The 17,001-nt window shown below is 42.9% G+C and overlaps 1 long non-coding RNA gene across 5 annotated transcripts; it reads left to right on the forward strand.

Moving 5' to 3' along the window:
• The first annotated feature begins 948 nt into the window (after positions 1-948).
• On the forward strand, positions 949-5,839 carry LOC123137954 (uncharacterized). Of its 5 annotated transcripts, XR_006468651.1 has the most exons (8): positions 949-1,283; positions 1,443-1,498; positions 1,840-1,909; positions 2,044-2,119; positions 2,740-2,857; positions 3,714-3,821; positions 4,599-4,701; positions 4,783-5,837. It is a non-coding gene; the product is annotated as an uncharacterized lncRNA (long non-coding RNA). The 5 variants fall into 5 exon arrangements; XR_006468653.1 differs by lacking the exon at positions 2,044-2,119; XR_006468650.1 differs by having other exon boundaries at positions 1,840-2,857.
• Positions 5,840-17,001: the final 11,162 nt, after the last annotated feature.

Below are 17,001 nucleotides of genomic sequence, written 5' to 3' on the forward strand. Positions count from 1 at the left end.
CCTACGCAAGTGTCACTCTGAATCATATGGAGGACACCACGCTGGAGATAGAACTGCACATAAGGTATTGCAATCTGGTTTTTATTGGCCTACTCTCTTCAAAGATGCTCGTAAGTTTGTCTTATCTTGTGACGAATGTCAAAGAATTGGTAATATTAGTATACGTCAAGAAATGCCTATGAATTATTCTCTTGTTATTGGACCATTTGATGTTTGAGCTTTGATTATATGGGAACTTTTCCTGCCTCTAATGGTTACACACATTTTTTAGTTGAAGCTATTCCAACTAGTAGTGCTGATCATAACACCTCTATTAAGATGCTTAAAGAAGTTATTTTTCCGAGGTTTGGAGTCCCTAGATATCTTATGACTGATGGTGGTTCACATTTTATTCATAGTGCTTTCCGTAAGATGCTTGCTAAGTATGATGTTAATCATAGAATCACATCTCCTTATCACCCGCAGTCTAGTGGTCAAGTAGAGTTGAGCAATAGAGAGCTCAAATTAATTTTGCAAAAGACTGTGAATAGATCTAGAAAGAATTGGTCTAAAAAACTTGATGATGCATTATGGGCCTATAGAACTGCATACAAAAATCCTATGGGCATGTCTCCGTATAAGATGGTTTATGGAAAAGCATGTCACTTACCTCTAGAACTTGAACATAAAGCATATTGGGCTATTAAAGAGCTCAACTATGACTTCAAACTTGCCGGTGAGAAGAGGTTATTTGATACTAGCTCACTTGATGAATGGAGAACCCAAGCCTATGAGAATGCCAAGCTATTGAACATATAAAGGATGAGCTAGTGCGCCCAACTAGCGGCACCAGCCACGTCTCCTTTTATTCACCATGAACAGTGTGCGCGGAGAGCAGAGCCAGCGAGCGAGCGAAAGAAAACCAGTTGCGCGTCCCGTCTCACCTAGACCACCTCTCGTCCCAGCACCCTTCCCCAATCCGCTGCCTCCTTTCCTCCCCCAATCCCCACCTCTGCTCCTCCTCCTCCCCCAATCGCCCCCATCTCCTCCTCCGTCTCCACTTATGGTCGGGGCGCCGCCTCCTCTCTACCTCGTGCCCTCCTCCTCCCACTCCGCCACCTCCGCTTGCGCTGCACGCCGCTGCTCCGAGGACCATTGACGAGGTGAGGACAGCGGTGCCATCGGACCTGCCGACCCGGAGCCCGCGCCCTCCTGACCAAGCACCGTCCGCCTCCTCCCCCTCCCCTTCCCATCCATGCTCGCGGCCGTCCCCGGCCACGCCGGCCGCCATCGCATCATCGCACGTGAGCAGCCTCTCTCCCCGGCTTCCTGCCTTCTCTCTCTCATGGTTGTCTCTGGTAGGCTAGGGTTTCTCTCCGGGACGGGGACGCCGTGGATTTCGCAGGACGTGTGTCCGTCCGTATGTCGGCCGCCCTAAATTTGATGCCTTTTCTGGTTCGCAGGGAGGGACTTGGTCGGGTGCTTTCGTTCTCCAGCCAGCTCAGGAACAATGGCGGTGGTAAAGCCCTCCTCTCCTCTCCTCGATTCCTTAGATTTTCTGCATGAAACGATTCTTTGTAGTCACAGCCAAGAAGAGACCGAGTATGCTTAGTTGGTTTCTTTTTCTTCATATATGTTGTTAGATCTTAGATGTGCTGCCATCTTGCTGTAGGCAGTGCAATTTCTCCTGCAATCTGGAAACTTTGGTTTCTGTATTGTTTTTTAGGAGTTGCCAAATGTGATCTTTGGACAAGGGAGTGATGGTTAGCCCTTAGCAGTCTTCAATTCTGGATCACTTCAATTGATAATTGCTTCATTAATGTGATTTTTTTTCTTGTTTGGCATAATCCCACACTTCAGGATCTGGCAAGAATTAATTGGATAGTCTAGGTCTGGTCGTGCGTTAAATGGTGAAGGGGCCGCCCACAAGGTACTAGGTCCAATTTCATCGAAATGCTACATCTACCTGCTGCCTAATACACTTGTTCACATACAGTTTTTTGCTTTTGTTTTCACTGATTCACTTTTCTCGGCATCTTTGTGTGGGTCTCTTTTTATGGCCAGCTTGACAATTTGGAGTCGTTCAACTCAGAAAGAACAAAGAATGCTCATGTCAACCTTGGTTTTTTTACAGTAGTTGGTAATCACTCTGAACAATAGTAGATCGGTAAAGCCAATAGTAGTTAGTTTGAGGCTGCTTTTATCTCTCCTACAATAGTTCATTTCAATTGTTCTTAGTTTTTACTGTAGTTGTTAATTTGATTACCTATTTACAAGAAATAAAAATCATTCATATATGCCATCTTATTCTTATGCAATAATCTGAAATCTATCTTGTCATACCAGGTCTCCTGTTTTCAGGGGCCATAACTATAACTACAGTTTTAACTGATGCGATTAAGGATGGTGTTGGTCGGCCACGTCCAGATTCCTTTTGGCGCTGTTTTCCTGTCAGAGTATCCTTCACACATAGCAATACTATTCTCATTAGCTCATCCATGGCAATACCGTTCTATGCACTAATCGGCAATGACACAACTCCACATAGCGAGTACTAGAAAGCATGATAATGTTTTAGGGCATTTTTCTACTTTGTGCAAGAAATTTAATTTGATGGGATATGCGACCTGTTCTCTCTTGATTATGTGCGATTTGATGGATATGTGACCTGTTCTCTCTTGATTATGTGTGGATTTTAATACACAATTATTTCTCTAGAAGGTAACTTGATTGACATTGTTTTGTTATTTCTATGTGCAGAAAATGCGAGCTCGGCTGATGGATTGCATACTATTTGGCTGAGTTGTTTTGTTCTAAAGATACAATCAAGCTGAAGACTTCTTTTGTATGGAAATTCACTATGGAAACTGAAATAATGGTACTCTGCACAACCGTTGACTTTCTTGCATCGATTCTTCATTCTATAAGTCACACCTTTTCTATTTTGTAAAAGAAGAGTGAGCTCATGCTTGAACTTCCACCATATATGTTAACACTTGGATACTGTATCAACCCTCTGATCCTTCATAGTTTTCCCTTGCATTGCCTCCTTTAACTCTTCAGCTGGACCTTTGAAAAGAATAGTTTTTTCGTTATATAATTTATTATGTTTTGTTTCGTTATCGAGAGGTAGAATGTAAAGTAGGCTGCTATTTTCATTCTATTCATCTGCAGATATTTGATATAAGTGAATATATACCTTTTGGTAGGTGAATGTATCTCCATTAATATCACTGATATATTTGAGCTTCAGAGAAGGATATCTATGCCATTTTGTTTTGGTTTTTGAACAAAAGAGTGTTGTATGTGTATCGTTAAGAGGATGAAGCAGCAAAATTACCAATTTAGCAGGATGTGGCTGATACGTACAGAGTGGATTTACTTAGGTCTCGTGTTACTACTATTTCTTTCGTTGTAAAACTGCAATGCGACAAAGTTTATAGATTTATCAACCATGCTTTTGGTGCCAGTAGTTTTGACTGTAGCTGATGTGCAACTCCGTGTGTCTGTGATCTATTGTTTAAATATAATATAACATTCTGAAATTGTTAGTTGTTCTCTATGTATGAGAAATCATGAAAGAACTGTCTGCTAGGGGTAAATAATCTTTTCGGTTGTTCGATAAAATAGTTAGGCTGCTACCCTCTCATATATTTTTATTCTCTTTTGAACAAATTCCTAGCCTTGAATACTATTTTCTCCATGGTTTTTATGTTGTGCATTCTACAATGCAGGGTACTGAATCAACAGTTACATGAAAGTTTGATGCCGTGTGAGTAGCAGAAACTGAAAGAATAAGCATTAGTCCTCAGAGAAGAGGTTGACATTATATGCCCCTTCAGGTAATCAATTTGCGTCTTTAATCTTTCCGTGTTTTTCTTTTGTTTTTTTACTTTAAAATAGAATAACGACAGCCAAGCTAATTCCATTTTTTGTGCATGATATATTTTGATCTCAAATGCATTTCAATGGCTCGATGTTCCATTCAATCTTTTTTTGCCATGTATCTTCCATTTAGACATACTGGATGACCAACTCTTCATATTTCTGTCATGTATTTTCCAATTAGATGGAAACTAATAACCAAGGAAACTTATTTTAACAGTTGCAGCAGCACCTACTAATATTTGCCAATAAATTATCCATGATATGTATCTTCCAGTTTATTAATTACCAAAAAATGAGGATAACAGTGGACACCCCAAACTGTATCTCTGAATCTTAATTGTTCAACCTTAATGCTTGAAATGTTCCACATGATGTTTGTTGGTAGAAAGATTCAAGCATATATGCACTTGGAATGCCTTGGTAATTGATGATTTTGCCATTTGGAGCCCACTTAGGATGCTTTGGTAATTAGCAAAATGAAACTGTTCAAGCAAAATCATTTTATCATTAACACTCTTGGCATTCTCTTGCATCAGAAGGGACCAATGGTTTTGCCATTTGGGAGCTCATGCTTATGGTTAGTTGTACAGCTATAATTTCTCTGTGCATACACTTTTTCCTTAGAGAATTAGAATCATTTGTTCCTGGTAGTCTCATTTTACTTGTTCATTTGTTCCTCTGGTTTTTTCTTCTCATGTTGCTTTATTCCATATTTTGCTCATGTGCTGCAGTGCTCGCTTTTGTCTTTCCTCTGATGTTCATCGTCTCAAGGCTACTGGCCTAGAAGTAGTCATATGCAAGTTCTGGTTATCGCCCCTATCCTCTTTCCTGCAGGTATGCAGGAATCTCTTATCTAGATTCTAGCTATACATCCTTTACTATATACAGCTAATAATTTCGTAATGTTGTTCGCAGAGTGTGCTGCTTATTCTCTCAATTCCTCTGAAGTCTGTACTTCCTGCTCAATTTGGAATGCATGATCAGAGAGATATGGCGAGGGAGGTGGAGAGGAAGTTGTTGGTGATCTTGAAGAATGGCAAGACGCCGAGCGATGCGCCGCTGCACCAACTGCCCAAGACGCTGAGCGGCGCGCAGCTGCTGCCGCTGCCCAAGAAGATGACAAGCACAAATGATGGTTTGATCTGTGTGCAGTTGCTTTATTTATTTCTTAATCAGTGGAGATCATTTTTATTAATTATTTTGACACGACCTCTATGCTTTCTGTCAAGAGATTGTTTTTGTACTTGCTTATTTATTGTTATCTACCATTTTTAAATCTTCTGCAGCATAGCATATGCAGTACTATACTCCTATTATGCAAAGACTTCGGGAGGATTAGCAGTTTCAAATTCTACTATCGAGTTGTTTGCTCTTTTTGAATTACAAATGCCTACCCAAGGTGTTATTTTCTCACATCCTAACCTTTTAAGATAATATTCAGATGAACTTCTGCATGCAATGTCCTGGGCATGTGCTTTTGAGCAATTTTTGAATAAAGATACCGACATTTTTTGTTTCTATTTCCAGCACAGCTTACTCTAACCAATCCTATTACTATTTGTGTTCCTGAGATTTCCACTAATTTCGAGCAATATTTGAATAAAGATATCGACATTTTATTGTGTCACTTGTGTTTACTTTTTTTCAATGCAAGTTTACAGCTACTCGGAGTTCCTAATTGTAGACTCACCTATCTTGTCCTACCGGTGATCTAAATTGTGGCATTATTACCTTAAGAAGATATTTGCATTTAATTTCCTTTATATATAAGGGGTATAAGTTCTTACCAAATATACTCAAATATACGATTATTAAAAAAATGCAAATATTTTCAACAGGAACATGGTTTTAAACGGGTCTTTGCGCCATTTGGCGCAACTGGTCATCTAGTTCAAAGAAAAAGTCAAACGCTGACATGACAAAAGGATACAAAAGCGAGAATTTAACGTAGGTGATTATGTGTTATTATTCAACTCTTGTTTAAGATTTTTTGCAGGAAAACTTCTCTCTAAACGGGAACGTCCTTACGTTATCGAGGAGGTCTATCGTTTCGGTGCCATAGAAAACAACAACTTCAAAGGCACAAGTCCGAGGGTGGTGAACGGTCAAAGAATTAAACATTATATCTCAGGTAATCCTATCAATGTTGAAACTAATATTATTGAAACCGTAACCCCGGAGGAATACATAAGGGACACATTCCAGAATGTTTCAGACTCCGAAAAGGAATAGGTATGTGGTACGGTAAGTAAACCAACTCCAAAACAATTCTAATGGCAATTTTTATCCGTTTTGGAATATTTAAGAATTTTGGAAAGAAAGAAGTAATCCGGGAAGGACACGAGGCCTCCACGAGGGTGGAGGGTGCGCACACCTTCCTGGGCGCGCCCCCCTGTCTTGTGGCCACCTCGTGTGCCTCCCGGACTCCGTTTTCTTGCACGTTACGTATTTTGGTTGGTAAAAATTCATTATATAATCTCCCGAAGGCCTTGACCACCGTATCACGCAAATATTCTCTGTTTTCGTTTCGAGCTGTTCCTGTTGCAGTTTAAGAGCAAGATGTCTTCTCAAGAGTCAGTCGGGGAGAGTCGGGTGTCTCACCCGACACCAGGTCCAGGAGCAAATAGTGATGCTTATCACTTTGGACCATCAACGGAGGATGAGATGGAGGCCGACTTGAAAAGGATCGATGCCATGGAGGAAGATCAAGAAGTTACCTCTCGTCTCCAAGCAGGGTTCATGATGGGGGAACTACATAGCTCGGCTATCCCAAATTCGGTCATCCCTTCCAACTTTAAATTTCTTTCTTATGAAAACATGAAAAAGAGCGTCACTTGTTCTCCAGAAGCTATGCAACACCTTTGGGTAAAGGGAGCTTTAGCCGTTATGGACAAGCTCCGCAAAAAAGTTATGGACCTCAAACAACAAGTCAATAAGCTCGAAGAGGAGAATCGTATCCTGAGGGGCATCATCGCCAAGAAGATCACAACACCAACCATGAAGGAGACATAATCACATGGGTATGGGCACTCCCCTTGGCAACTGCCAAGCTTGGGGGAGGTGCCCCGGTATCGTATCACCATCACACTCCTATCTTTACCGTTTTACTTAGTTCGATCCTTTTAGTAGTATCTTGATCTAGTAGATTGACGTTTTAGTATCAAGTAGTTTTGAGTTTTGCTTTGTGATCTCTTTATGTAATCGAGTCCGTGAGCTATCTATAATAAAGATTAGTGTTGAGTCAAGGGCTTTGCTATCTTGCTATGATCTTGAGGAAGTAGAAAGAGTAAAAGATTAAAAGAGTTCATATTGATCTTATGGATAGTAATGACTTTACACATAAAAAGCATGAGGCATAAAAGTTGTTGAGAGTTGACAAACATAGTTTTGGTCATCATTGCAATTAATAGGAAGTAATAAGGAAAGAGAGGTTTTCACATACAAATATACTATCTTGGACATCTTTTATGATTGTGAGCACTCATTAAGTATGACATGCTAAAAGAGTTGATGTTGGACAAGGAAGACAACGTAATGGTTTATGTTTTCTCACATCTCAGTTAAAGTATATTGTCATTGATCTTCCCAACATGTTGAGCTTGCCTTTCCCCCTCATGCTAGCCGAATTCCTTGCACCAAGTAGAGATACTACTTGTGCTTCCAAATATCCTTAAACCCAGTTTTGCCATGAGAGTCCACCATACCTACCTATGGATTGAGTAAGATCCTTCAAGTAAGTTGTCATGTTGCAAGCAATAAAAAATTGCTCTTTAAATATGTATGACTTATTAGTGCAGAGAAAATAAGCTTTATACGATCTTGTTGTAGAAGCAATAAAAGCGACGGACTGCATAATAAAGGTCCACATACAAGTGGCAATATAAAGTGACGTTCTTTTGCATTAAGATTTTGTGCATCCAACCCTAAAAGCACATGACAACCTCTACTTCCCTCTGCGAAGGGCCTATGTTTTACTTTATGCTTGAGTTAAGGTGATCTTCACCTTTCCCTTTTTCATTTTATCCTTTGGCAAGCTCCTCGTGTTTGAAAGATCTTGATATATATATATATATATATATATATATATATATCCAATTGGATGTAAGTTAGCATGAATTATTATTGTTGACATCACCCAAAGGTGAATACATTGGGAGGCAACACAATAAGCCCCTATCTTTCTTAGTGTCCGGTTGAAACTCCATAACCACAAGTATTGCGTGAGTGTTAGCAATTATAGAAGACTATATGATAGTTGAGTATGTGGACTTGTTGAAAAGCTCTATTATTGACTCTTTCTGATGTTATGATAAATTGCAATTGCTTCAATGACCGATATTATAGTTTGTTTGTTATGATGCCCTCATGTCCGTATTTTATTTTTATCGACACCTCTATCTCTAAACATGTGGACATATTTTTCGATATCGGCTTCCGCTTGAGGACAAGCGAGGTCTAAGGTTGGGGGAGTTGATGCGTCCATTTTGCATCATGCTTTTATATCAATATTTATTGCATTATGGGCTGTTATTACACACTATATCTCAATACTTATGGCTATTCTCTCTTATTTTAAAAGGTTTACCATGAAGAGGGGGGATGCCGGCAGCTGGAATTCTGGCTGGAAAAGGAGCAAATATTGAAAACCTATTCTACACAGCTCCAAAAATCTTGAAACTCCGCGGAAGTCAGTTTTGGAATTAATAAGAATTATTGAGCAAAGAAAACACCAGAGGGGGCCCACACCCTGGCCAGGAGGGTGGGGGGCGCGCCCACCCCTACTGGGCGCGGCCCCCTGTCTCCTGGGCCCCCTGGTGGCCCTTCGGTGCTCATCTTTTGCTATATGAAGGCTTTTACCCTGGAAAAATCAGAGGCAAGCTTACGGGATGAAACTCTGCCTGTAACACGCCGGATAATTAAGCTATAGTAACCCTCTGGAAATGATGCCATGTCACCTTGGTTAGTGTTGATAATCTCACATTAGTTCAAAACCGGTTCAAAATTCAAATTCAAAATATGGCAAACAACAAAGTTTTAAAACATTAAAACAAAAATATTCGGACTGTGCCAAATATTACATAGGTAATTATAGTGAAGAAAGCACATGTTTAGAAAATACTTAAATGCCCTAAATTAAATAAAAAAGAAAAGGAAAATAAGTAAAAGAAAAGAAAACACAAAAACATAAAACAAAACTATCAAAAAAAGAAAGGAGCCCCCCCCCCACTGGGCCAACTGGCCCAGCTGGCCACCAGGCCGACTAGGCCGGCCCACCCCCACACCTCCATAACCCCTCAATCCCGTCGTCGCTCACCACCCTGCCGCCCTCGTCGCCGGTGGCTCGGCCATCACCCCGTCCTCATCCTCCTCCTCACCGGACCGCCCTGAGCCCGGAGCCGCTCCCGACCCCGTTGCCTGCCGTCACTGCCCGGAGCGCCCCCGCCTCGGCTACCCGTCGTCGACGCATGCTGCCCCGTCGCTGCGTCATCGCCTTGTCCCACCACCACCTCGCGGACGCCACCTCCCTCCCGGAAGCCACCGCGTCGAGCCCCGCACCGCCTTCTTCTTCGCCCACCCCGTCGAGCTTCGCCGTCGATTCCGGCACCTCCGAGCCTTCCCTGAGCCCACTAAGCACATCTGCAGGCTCAATGTGAGCTCCGCCACTTCCCCGTTTATTCCCGAGATCGGATTCGAGCTCGAGCACCCTCACCATCGTTTCGTAGTTGTCGTCGCCGTCGCGACCGATGCCGCAGTCGCCCTCCGCCCACGCCCATGGCCGCCGTCGCCCAGGCGCTCCCCTACACCCCCCTCCCCGCGCAGCCTCCCTGGCCGCGGCGCCCCGCAGCCGCACGCGCCCACGCGCCGCCGGCTCTCGCACATGGCCCCGGCCTCGCCTCGCTACCAGGGCGGGCGGCGGCTTCGCCCGCTGCCCACTTGCCCGCTCACCCGCTAAGCCCCACTGGACCTATGACATATGGGTCCCGGCGCCCAAAAAGAAAAGAGAAGGATAAAAAGGAATTTAAAAAATAAAAATAAAAATATTAATTAACTAACTTAATTAATTATGTTTAATTAACCTAATGAATTAACTAAACTAATTAAACCTACTTAGTTAGACTTAGACCATGACATTGGGATCCACATGTCACTTTGACTAGGTCAACTGACTAGTTGACTGCTGACATCACCCTGACATCATGCTGATGTCATAATTACGTTTTCTAATTAAATTAATTCGGTTAATTCTAAAAATGAATTAAATCTTTAAAAATTAATATAAAATAATCCGTAACTCGAATGAAAATACTTTGTACGTGCAAGTTGCTCAGAACGACGAGACGAATCCGAATACGCAGCCCGTTCGTCCACCACGCGTCCCTAGCATAGTGAACCTACAACTTTTCACCTCCGGATCATTTGTCCGAAAATGCGAAACACCGGGGATACCTTCCCGGATGTTTCTCCCCTTCGTCGGTATCACCTACTACCGTGATTGGGCACCCATAGCAACGCTCATTGTCATGTCATGCATCGTCATGCTTATGTTTGCATTGTATTTACTGTTTCTCCCCCCCTCTTCTCTCCGGTAGACTACGAGACCGACGCTGCTGCTGCCCAGTTCAACTACGGAGTTGACGACCCCTCCTTCTTGCTAGAGCAACCAGGCAAGCCCCCCCTTTGATCACCAGATATCGATTTTCTTCTCTCTACTGCTTGCATTAGAGTAGTGTAGCGTGTTACTGTTCGGTTACTCCTATTCTGTTGCATAGCCTGTCATTGTTGCTACAGTCATTGATACCTTACCCACAATCCTAAATGCTTAGTATAGGATGGTAGTTTATCACCATTGGCCCTACATTCTTGTCGGTCTACCTGGCTATACTATCGGGCCGTGATCACTCGGGAGGTGATCACGGGTATATACTATACATATACACATACTATACAGATGGTGATAAAGTCGGGTCGGCTCGTTGAATACCCGCGAGTGATTCACGAATTGGGGACTGAAAGGACCTTTGTCCCGACGGCCCTCTATGTGGATCTTTGTGGCGGAGCGATAGGGCAGGTTGAGACCACCTAGGCGAGAGGTGGGCCTGGCCCTGGTCACGTTCACGGTTGCTTCATAATAACACACTTAATGAGATCTTGGTATTTGATCTGAGTCTGGCCACTGGCCTATACGCACTAACCAACTACGCGGGAAAGATATGGGCACTCGACGTCGTGGTATCAGCCGAAGCCTTCTAGACGTCAGCGACTGAGCGGCGCGCGCTGGATTGGACTGGAACACCTGTTCTTGTATTAGGGAGGCTAGGTCTACTTCCGGCCGCCCACGCAACATGCAGGTGTGCAATGGGCGATGGGCCCAGACCCCTGCGTCATAGGAGTTAGACCGGCATGCTGACCTCTCTGTTAAGCCTAGGTGGGGCTGCGATCCGAGGCCGGGCATGACCTAGGAAAGTGTGTCCGGCCAAAGGGGATCGAGCGTGTTGGGTTATGTGGTGCACCCCTACAGGGAAGTTTATCTATTCGAATAGCCGTGTCCCTCGGTAAAAGGACGACCCGGAGTTGTACCTTGACCTTATGACAACTAGAACCGGATACTTAATAAAACACACCCAGACAAGTTCCACATACAACCCGGTGATTGCTTTTCCACAGGGCGACGAGAGGAGGATCGCCGAGTAGGATTATGCTATGCGATGCTACTTGGAGGACTTCAATCTACTCTCTTCTACATGCTGCAAGACGGAGGCTGCTAGAAGCATAGTCTTCGATAGGACTAGCTATCCCCCTCTTATTATGGCATTCTGTAGTTCAGTCCACTGATATTGTCTCCTTACACATATACCCATGCATATGTAGTGTAGCTCCTTGCTTGCAAGTACTTTGGATGAGTACTCACGGTTGCTTTGCTCCCTCTTTTCCCCCTTTTCCCTCTTCTTCCCGGATGCCGCAACCAGATGTTGGAGCCCAGGAGCCAGACGCCATCGTCAACGATGACTCCTACTACACTGGAGGTGCCTACTACTACATGCATGCCGCTGACGACGACCAGGAGTAGTTAGGATGATCCCAGGCAGGAGGCCTACGCCTCTTTCGATCTGTATCCCAGTTTGTGCTAGCCATCTTATGGCAACTTGTTTAACTTATCTCTATACTCAGATATTGTTGCTTCCGCTGACTCATCTATGATCGAGCACTTGTATTCGAGCCCTCGAGGCCCCTGGCTTGTATTATGATGCTTGTATGACTTATTTTTATTTCTAGAGTTGTGTTGTGATATCTTCCCGTGAGTCCCTGATCTTGATCGTACACGTTTGCGTGTATGATTAGTGTATGATTGAATCGGGGGCGTCACACCGCCGCCACAAGGCGGAACCTTGGTGGAACCAATCTAGGGCTATGGCAGAGCTGTTCTGCCGGGGAAACATCCCTCTGGGAGGGGGAAATCATCACCATCGCCATCACCAACGATCCTCTCTTCGGGAGGGGGTCAATCTCCATCAACATCTTCACCATCACCATCTCCTCTCAAAACCCTAGTTCATCTCTTGTATCCAATCTTGTCTCAAAACCACAAATTGGTACATGTGGGTTGCTAGTAGTGTTGATTACTCCTTGTAGTTGATGCTAATTGGTTTACTTGGTGGAAGATCATATGTTCAGATCCTTAATACATATTATTACTCCTCTGATTATGAACATGAATATGCTTTGTGAGTAGTTATGTTTGTTCCTGAGGACATGGGTGAAGTCTTGCTATTAGTGTTGGGGAACGTAGTAATTTCAAAAAAATTCCTATGCACATGAAAGATCATGGTGATGCATAGCAACGAGAGGAGAGAGTGTTGTCCACGTACCCTCGTAGACCGAAAGCAGAAGCGTTAGAACAACGCGGTTGATGTAGTCGTACGTCTTCATGGCCCGACCGATCAAGCACCGAAACTACGACACCTCTGAGTTCTAGCACACGTTCAGCTCGATTACGATCCCCGTACTCCGATCCAGCAGAATGTCGGGGAAGAGTTCCGTCAGCACGACGACGTGGTGACAATCTTGATGTTCTACTGTCGTAGGGCTTTGCCTAAGCACCGCTACAATATTATCGAGGACTATGGTGGAGGGGGGCACCGCACACGGCTAAGAGATCAAGAGATCAATTGTTGCGTCTATGGGTGCTCCGCTGCCCCCGTATATAAAGGAGCAAGGGGGGAGGCGGCCGACCAAGGAGGAGGGCGCGCCAAGGGGGGAGTCCTACTCCCACCGGGAGTAGGACTCCTCCTTTCCTTGTTGGAGTAGGAGAGAAGGAAAGAGGAGGAGAGGGAAAAAGGAAAAGGGGGCTGCACCCCTTGTCCAATTTGGACCACAGGGGGGGGGGGCGCAGGCCTCCTTCCTTTTGGCCTCTCTCCTCTATTCCCGCATGGCCCAATAAGGCCCATGTATTCCCCGGCGAATTCCCGTAACTCTCCGGTACTCCGAAAAATACCCGAATCACTCGGAACCTTTCCGAAGTCCGAATATAGTCGTCCAATATATCGATCTTTACGTATTGACCATTTCGAGACTCCTAGACATATCCGCGATCTCATCCGGGACTACGAACTCCTTCGGTACATCAAAACACATAAACTCATAATATAACTGTCAACGAAACCTTAAGTGTGCGGACCCTACGGGTTCGAGAACTATGTAGACATGACCGAAACAAGTTTCCGGTCAATAACCAATAGCGGAACCTGGATGATCATATTGGCTCCCACATATTCTACGAAGATCTTTATCGGTCAAACCACATAACAACATACGTTGTTCCCTTTGTCATCGGTATGTTACTTGCCCGAGATTCGATCATCGTTATCTCAATACCTAGTTCAATCTCGTTACCGACAAGTCTCTTTACTCGTTATGTAATGCATCATTCCATAACTCTTTAGCTACATTTCTTGCAAGGCTTGTAGTTGTGTGCATTACCAAGAGGGCCCAGAGATACCTCTCCGACAATCGGAGTGACAAATCCTAATCTCGGAATACGCCAACTCAACATGTACCTTTGGAGACACCTGTAGAGCTCCTTTAAATCACCCAGTTATGTTGTGACGTTTGGTAGCACACAAAGTGTTCTTCCGGTAAACGGGAGTTGCATAATCTCATAGTCATAGGAACATGTATAAGTCATGAAGAAAGCAATAGCGTCATACTAAACGATCAAGTGCTAAGCTAATGGAATGGGTCAAGTCAATCACATCATTCTTCTAATGATGTGATCCCGTTAATCAAATGACAACTCATGTCTATGGCTAGGAAACACAACCATCTTTGATCAACAAGCTAGTCAAGTAGAGGTATACTAGTGACGCTATGTTTGTCTATGTATTCACACATGTATTATGTTTCCGGTTAATACAATTCTAGCATGAATAATAAACATTTATCATGAAATAAGGAAATAAATAATAATTTTATTATTGCCTCTAGGGCATATTTCCTTCAGTCTCCCACTTGCACTAGAGTCAATAATCTAGTTCACATCGCCATGTGATTTAACACCAATATTCATATCTGTATATGATTAACACCCATAGTTCACATCGTCATGTGACCAACACCCCAAGGGTTTACTAGATTCAGTAATCTAGTTCACATTGCTATGTGATTAACACCCAAAGAGTACTAAGGTGTGATCATGTTTTGCTCGTGAGAGAAGCTCAGTCAACGGGTCTGTCACATTCAGAGTCGTATGTATTTTGCAAATATTCTATGTCTACAATGCTCTGCGCGGAGCTACTCTAGCTAATTGCTCCCACTTTCAATATGTATCCATATTGAGAATTAGAGTCATCTGGATCGGTGTAAAAGTTTGCACCGATGTAACTCTTTACGACGGGCTCTTTTATCACCTCCATAATCGAGAAATATTTCCTTAGTCCTTACTAAGGATATTCTTGACCAATGTCCAGTGATCTACTCGTAGATCACTATTGTACTCGCTTGCCAAATTCAGAGCAAGGTATACAATAGGTCTGGTACATAGCATATCATACTTTATAGAACCTATGACTGAGGCATAGGGAATGACTTTCATTCTCTTTTCTATTTTCTGCCGTGGTCGGGATTTTGAGTCTTACTCAATTTGACACCTTTGCAACACATGCAAGAACTCTTTCTTTGCCTGTTCCATTTTGAACTATTTCAAAATCTTGACAAGGTATGTACTTATTGAAAAACTTATCAAGCGTCTTGATCTATCTCAATAGATCTTGATGCTCAATATGTAAGTAGCTTTACTGAGGTCTTTATTTTAAAGAACTCCTTTTAAATACTCCTTTATGCTTTCCAGAAAAATTCTACATCATTTATGATCAACAATATGTTACTCACATATATTTATCAGAAAGGCGATAGTGCTCCCACTCACTTTATTGTCAATACAGGCCTCACCGCAAGTCTGTATAAAACTATATGCTTTGATCAACTTATCAAAGCGTATATTCCAACTCTGAGATGCTTGCACCAGTCCATAAATGGATCACTGGAGCTTGCACATTTTGTTAGCACCTTTAGGATTGACAAAACCTTCTGGTTGCATCATATACAACTCTTCTTTAAGAAAACCATTAAGGAATGCAGTTTTGACATCCATTTGCCAGATTTCATAAAATGTGGCAATTGCTAACATGATTCGGACAGACTTAAGCATCGCTACGGGTGAGAAAGTCTCATCATAGTCAACCCCTTGAACTTGTCGAAAACCTTTCGCAACAAGTCGAGCTTTGTAGATAGTTACATTACCATCAGCGTCAGTCTTCTTCTTGAAGATCCATTTATTCTCGATGGCTTGCCGATCATCGGGCAAGTCAACCAAAGTCCATACTTTGTTCTCATACATGGATCCCATCTCAGATTTCATGGCCTCAAGCCATTTTGCGGAATCTGGGCTCATCATCGCTTCCTCATAGTTCGTAGGTTCACCATGGTCAAGTAACATGACTTCCAGAATAGGATTACCGTACCACCCTGGTGCGGATCTTACTCTAGTTGACCTACGAGGTTCGGTAGTAACTTGATCTAAAGTTTCATGATAAATATCATTAGCTTCCTCACTGATTGGTGTAGTCGTCACAGGAACCGGTTCATGTGATGAACTAGTTTCCAATAAGGGAGCAGGTACAGTTACCTCATCAAGTTCTACTTTCCTCCCACTCACTTCTTTCGAGAGAAACTCCTTCTCTAGAAAGGATCCATTCTTAGCAACGAATGTTTCGCCTTCAGATCTGTGATAGAAGGTGTACCCAATAGTTTTCTTTGGGTATTCTATGAAGACACACTTCTCTGATTTGGGTTCGAGCTTATCAGGTTGAAACCTTTTTTCACATAAGCATCGCAACTCCAAACTTTAAGAAACGGCAACTTAGGTTTACTACTAAACCATAGTTCATACGGTGTCATCTCTACGGATTTAGATGGTGCCCTATTTAAAGTGAATGCAGCTATCTCTAATGCATAACCCCAAAATGATAGTGGTAAATCGGTAAGATACATCATAGATCGCACCATATCCAATAAAGTGCGGTTACGACGTTCGGACACACCATTACGCTGTGGTGTTCCATGTGGCGTGAACTGTGAAACTATTCCACATTGTTTAAAATGAAGGCCAAACTCGTAACTCAAATATTCTTCTCTACGATCAAATTGTAGAAACTTTATTTTCTTGTTACGATGATTCTCCACTTCACTCTAAATTCTTTGAACTTTGCAAATGTTTCAGATTTGTGCTTCATTAAGTAGATATACGCATATCTGCTCAAATCATCTATGAAGGTCAGAAAATAATGATACCCGCCATGAGAATCAACACTCATTGGACCGCATACATTGGTATGTATTATTTCCAACAAGTTAGTAGCTCGTTCCATTGTTCCGAAGAATGGAGTTTTAGTCATTTTGCCAAAAAGGCACGGTTCGCAAGCATCAAATGATTCACAACCAAGTGATTCCGAAAATCCATATTTATGGAGTTTCTTCATGCGCTTTACACCGATATGACCCAAACGACAGTGCCACAAATAAGTTGCGCTATCATTATTAATTTTGCATCTTTTGGCATCAACATTATGAATATGTGTA

The sequence above is a fragment of the Triticum aestivum genome, chromosome 6B, assembly GCF_018294505.1.
Source record: "Triticum aestivum cultivar Chinese Spring chromosome 6B, IWGSC CS RefSeq v2.1, whole genome shotgun sequence".
In the NCBI taxonomy this organism is placed as follows: domain Eukaryota; kingdom Viridiplantae; phylum Streptophyta; class Magnoliopsida; order Poales; family Poaceae; genus Triticum; species Triticum aestivum.